The sequence below is a fragment of the Myodes glareolus genome, chromosome X (genome assembly GCF_982192425.1).
Source record: "Myodes glareolus chromosome X, mMyoGla1.1, whole genome shotgun sequence".
NCBI classification, from domain to species: Eukaryota; Metazoa; Chordata; class Mammalia; order Rodentia; family Cricetidae; genus Myodes; species Myodes glareolus.
This window is the reverse complement of record NC_142053.1, coordinates 122,300,830-122,307,208: the sequence shown is the minus strand read 5'-3', so window position 1 is coordinate 122,307,208 and position 6,379 is coordinate 122,300,830.

Sequence of the window (6,379 nt, the reverse complement as noted above, 5' to 3'; positions counted from 1 at the left end):
ACAGGAAATTCAGGGTCTGGGGATCCACAGGCCCCAATAATTTGCTTTTAAAATTTACATTGAGTTAAGATAGTGCCTTGAGATCAGAAAAGATTATAAACTTTGAGACCATGTTGAAACCTTAAATTAATACAGGGACTTTTAAATTTGAATGTAATGCATTTTGCTTCATTATATTGTTAGAAAACTTATGGATGCCAGGGAGTGGAATTTAGTGGTGTGAATGAGAATGACCACCATAGGCTCATATGTAGAAATGCTTTGTCCCTAGTTAGTAGAATAACAGAATTGTCGGCATCAACACTCAAAGAAAGCATCTGAATAATTCATCAGCAATGTGTACAAAGGCCTAGGTGAATTCAACAGCCAATGAGATTATAACTGCAATGAGAGAGGGAAACTCCTGGAACACATTTACAAATTACAATGAGATAACAATTACAGTTTTTGGTACAGAGTATTATGGAGCATCTTTGTACTATATTGAAATACACTAGAAGAAATCTTTCCATATTGCTTAGGAAAAAGTCAGTATTCAAATTGTGTCCCCGTGGGACTGTAAAGATGCCTTAGAAAATAGAAACATTTGCCACTCTTTTTTGGAAGCTGCCATTTTAATTTCAAATACCCATGTCACATGGCTCAAAACTGCCTATAATTTTTGCTTTTAGATACACAACTCTCTTTTCTGATCTTGGATATGGCATACACATCTGTCATCAAACATACACATAAGTTTAAATTTTTGCAGTCTAGAGAAATGTCTCAGTGGTTAGTAGCACTTGCTTCTCTTCCTTGGTATCTGGTTTCAATCAACAACTCTCATGTGGCATCTCACAAATATCTGTATTTCCATTTCAAAGGAATCCATTGCCCTCTTCTTGCCCTCAGGGGTATCTGGAACAAGTGATGCATAGACATGCATACAGTCAACACATTAATACATATAAGATATATATTTAAAAAACTAATCTTTAAAATATGTTCTTAGTCTTCTGTGGCTTCTTGTTTATAAGGTAAAAGAATGGGATAGAAAATGATGCAAGGGCTGACAGGAAATTATAGAATAAATACCAATATAATGTTTGCTTTATCTTTTTTCATGATTTTTGAAACAGTCTCAACATATATTTCCCAGTAATCTTGAGATTGTGTTCTGCCATGTTCTACTACAAAGCATTGGTATTTTAGGTATGCATCAACATTCCCCTTTTAAAAATTGCATAACTCTAATATTTTATTTTGAGATTAATAATCATTATATTTGTTCTTCAATATTCTGTGATATATTGACCTCTATTTTGATTATGACCATTGGATATCAATAAGAAGAGAAAGCTATATTTTGATGATGAATATTGGATATCAATAAGAAGAGAAAAATAAAAAGATTAAGAGGATAAAAATTGAAAATGGAGAAGTCAAACTTTTGTTAATTGTAGAAGATACAATACCACACATAAGTGACCCCAAAAATTCTACCAAAGAACTCCTTTAGCTGATTGATGCCCTCATTAATGTGGCAGGAAACAAGATTAACTAAAAAAGTCAGTAGTCTTCCTACTTACAAATGATAAAGAAGCTGAGAAAGAAATCAGAGAAACATCACCCTTCACAATAGCCACAAATAACATAACCAAACATCTCAACATAAATCCAGCCATATTGAACCTCATATAACAGAAAGTGGGAAGTAGCCTTGAATGCACTAGCACAGGAAATCACTTCATAAATCTAATACCAGCAGCACAGACACTTGGAGCAACAATAAATGAATAGTACTTTTTGAAACTAAGAAGCTTCTGTAAGGCAGAGGACACAGTCAATAAGACAAAATGGTAACCTACAGAATGGGAAAAGATCTTCACCAAACCCACATCAGACAGAGGATTATCTTCAAAATACATAAAGAACTCAAGAAACTAGACATCAAAAAACCAAATAATCCAATTTAAAAAATGGGGTATATATATCTCAACAAAATTCTTAACAGAGGAATATCAAATTGCCAAAAGACAATTCAGGAACTGCTCAACATCCTTAGCCATCAGGGAAATGCAAATAAAAATGACTCTGAGAGACCATGTTACACTAGACAGAATGACTAAGATCAAACACACCAATGATAGCTTATACGGGACAAGATGCAGAGTAAAGGGAAGACCCCCTTCATTGCTGGTAGGAGTGCAAACTTGTACGGCCTTTTTGGAAATAAGTATGACAGTTTTTCAGAAAATCTGAAATCAATCTACCTCAATACCTAGCAATACCACTCTTGGGGATATACTCACAGGATGCCATCCTGTTCCCTTATGTTCTCCTCCCCACTTCCCTTCTCCTCTCCTCTTCTTCTTCCCCTTTTCTTTGGCCCTCAGTTCTCTCCCCCACCCCAATGCTCCCAATTTTCTCAGGAGTTCTTGTCTATTTCTCCTGCCAAGCAGGATGTATGTGTGTCTCTCTTAGGATCCTCCTTGTTACCACAAGGACATTTGCTCAGCTATGCTCATAGCAGCATTATTTATAATAGCCAGTACCTGGAAACAACCTAGGTGCTCTTCAACTGAAGAATGGATAAAGAAAATATGGTACATATACACAGTGGAGTACTTCTCAGTGGGGAAAAACAATAACATCTTGAAATTTGTATGCAAATGGATGGAACTAGAAAAAGAACATCCTGAGTGAGTTAATCCAGACCCAAAAAGACAAACATGGTATGTACTCACTCATAAGTTGATATTAGACATAAAGCAAAGGATTATCAGATTATAGTCCATGACCCCAGAGAAACTAAGTAAAAAGAAAACCTAAAGTCTTGAAATAAGGAATAACTAGCCTATAGTCCTCAAAACCAGAGAAGCTGGGTAACAAGGAGAAACAGAAACAGAAACAGCTGACCTGAGCTAATTAGAGCTCACTGACTCAGGACTGACAGCAGGGGAGCCTGTATAGACCCAAACTAGATCCTCTGAATATGAGAGTTGCTCAGCCAGTCTGTGTGGCTACTGACAGTGGGAACAGGATTTATCTGTACTGCTTGAGCTGGGTTTTTGGAGTCCACTGGTTTTGGAGGGATACCTTGTTCAGCCAAGATATAGAGGGTAGAGCCTTGGTCCTACCCCAGAGTGATTTGTCACTTTGTTGACTACCCATGGAAAGTCTTACCCTCCCTGGGGAATGGATGGAGGTGCAATGGGTGGATGGTTGGGGGAGCAAGAGGAAGAGAGGTAGTGGGAACTGGGATTGCTATGCAAAATGAGAAAAGATTATTTTAAAAGAAATTAAAATAACTTTAAAAAAGAATAGAAAAGAATTTCTGTCCTTCCAGAGGGGGAAGTGTGCGCCCTAATGGCGGCCAGCCGGAAGCCCGGGAAAGGGAGCTCGGCTTGCCCTCCAAGAACCCCTTTCCTTCTGCAGGGTCATAGGATCTCCCAAATCATCCTGCTGCGGGACTGAGGGTCTGGGGACAAAGTGGTGAGGCAATCGCTGCAGGAGTTTCTTTGTCCCACTGAGCCTGCAACCAACAAGGGCGCCCTTTAGTCTGTGAAGTCCTTGGGCCAGCAAGTGGCCCGGATCCTGTACCAGAAGATCTGTCCTTTCTGAGGGTTGAGTGAGTGCCAGAGCAGCAGCAGGCCTGACACCCAGGAAACAGGAGCTCAGGCACGTCCCATCCCCCTAAACTTTCTGGTCATTCAGTGGGGGCTCCCAGTGGGCTGCTGCCTTGCTCTTCTTACCCCATCCCAGCTTCTCCTCCCAAGCATCCCTCTCCATCTGCAGGGTCATAGGAATCCCCAACTCAGCCTGCTTCAGAGTTGGGGGTCTGGGGTCAAAGTGGTGAAGGCAACTGCTGCAGGACATTCTTTGTCTCACTGAGTCTGCAACCACCAAGGGCGTCCAATTGTCTGCGAGGTCCCTGGCCTGCAAGTGGCCAGGATCCTGTACCAGAAGATCTATCCTTCCAGAGCGGTGAGTGTGCGCACTACTGGTGGCCAGCTGGAAGCCCGGGAAAGGGAGCTCAGTTTGCCCCAAAAGAACCTCTTTCCCATCTGTGGGGTCATAGGATCTCCCAACTCAGACTGCTTCAGGGCTGAGGGTCTGGGGACAAAGTGGTGAGGGCAACTGCTGCAGGAGTTTCTTTGTCCCACTGAGCCTGAACTTTGCAAGCATGCCCCTTTGCCTGCGATCCTGGCAAAGGATCCTGGATCAGATCCTTTGCCTAGATCCTGGACCAGAAGATCCATCCTTCTGGGGGGCATTTGAAGGAAGAGAAAAGCAGACACCAATACAAGAATTCCTCCAACAATCTCAAAAACAACATAACACCAGAATCCAGCGAACATACAACAGAAAGACTTGAACACCCTAATTCAGAAGACGTAGAAGAAATAGACTTTAAACGTAACATTATGAAAGTGATAGAGTCCATTAAAGCTGAAGTGAAAAGCTCCCTTAAAAAATGGATGAGAAGAATAACAAAAAGTTTGAAGAAAAGAATAAGTCTCTCGATGACACCCTAGGAAACCAAGAAAAAGCAATCAAACAGATAATGGAAACAGTTCAAGACTTAAAAACTGAAATAGAGGTAATAAAGAAAACAAAAACTGAGGGATGGTTGGATATGGAAAAGCTGAGTAAATGAACAGGGACCACAGAGACAAGTATAACCTAATGGAGGAGGGTTAACTGTCTATGTGTTACTTTCATTGGTTAATAAAGAAACTGCCTTGGCTTTTGATAGGACAACAGCTTATACAGGTGGAGGAGACAGAACAAAATGCTGGGAGGAAGAAGGCAGAGGCAGACAGTCGCCATGACTCTCCTCTCCGAGACAGCTGCAGGTTAGAATCCTCCTGGTAAGCCATCACCTCGTGGTGCTACACAGATTATTAAAAATGGATTAGATCAATATATAAAAGTTAGCTAATAAGAGGCTACAGATAATGAACCAAGAAATGTTTAAAAGAATACAGTTTCTGTATAATTATTTCAGGGGTAAAGCTAGCTGGGAGGCGGGAGGCCCACTGCTCCTTCTACAATAACCAAAAGAATACAAGAGATAGAAGAAAGAATCTCAGACACTGAGGATACTATAGAGGAAATAAACTCATTGATCAAAAAAAAAGAAAAAGAAAGAGAAAAAACCAGCAAATCCAAAAAATTCTTAACACAAAACATCCAGGAAATCTGGGGCACCATGAAAAGACCAAACCTAAGAATAATAGGGGTAGAAGAAGGAGAAGAATTACAGCTCCAAAGCTCAGAAAATATATTCAGCAAAATTATAGAAGAAAACTTTCCCAACCTAAAGAAGGATATTCCTATGAAGATACAAGAAGTATACAGAACACCGAATAGACTTGATCAAAAAAAAAATCCCCTCACCATATAATAATCAAAACACAAAACATACCGAATAAAGAAAGAATATTAAGAGTGGCAAAGGAAAAAGGTAAGGTAACATATAAAGGTAAACCTATCAGACTTACACCTGACTTCTCTATGGAAACCATGAAAGAAAGATGGTGTTGGATAGATGTACTGCAGAAACTAAGAGACCATGGATGCAAGCCCAGACTACTATACCAAACCAAGCTTTCTTTCACCATAAATGGAAAAATAAAGTATTACAGAATAAAAACAAATTTAAACAATATGTAGCCACAAACCCAGCCTTACAGAAAGTAACAGAAGGAAAACTTCAACCCAAAGAACCCAACAACACCCACAATAGCTTAGACATTTAACAACCCTCCACAAGCACAACCCAAAGAAGGGAAACACACAGACTCTACCACCAAAAAAATAAGCAGAGTTCATAACCACTGGTCATTAATATCACTTAATATCAATGGTCTCAATTCACCTATAAAAAGACACAGGTTAAGAGAATGGATGTGAAAGCAGGACCCAGAATTCTGCTATTTACAAGAAACACACCTCCACCACAAAGACAGACATTTACTCAGAGTAAAGGGTTGGGAAAAGGTTTTTCAATCAAATGGAACTAAGAAACAAGCGAGTGTGGCTATACTAATATCTAACAAAATCAACTTCAAACTAAAATCAATCAGAAGAGACGGAGATGGACACTTTATACTCATATCAGGAACAATTCATCAGGAGGAAGTCTCAATCCTGATTATCTATGCACCTAATATAAAAGCACCCACATATGTAAAAGAAACATTACTAGAACTCAGAACATACATCAAACCCCACACTCTAATAGTGGGTGATTTCAACACTCCTCTCTCACCAATGGACAGGTCAACCAGACAGAAACCTAACAGAGAAATAAGGGAACTAACAGATGTAATGAACCAAATGGACCTAATAGACATCAATAGAACATTGCACCCAAATAGGAAAGAATATGCCT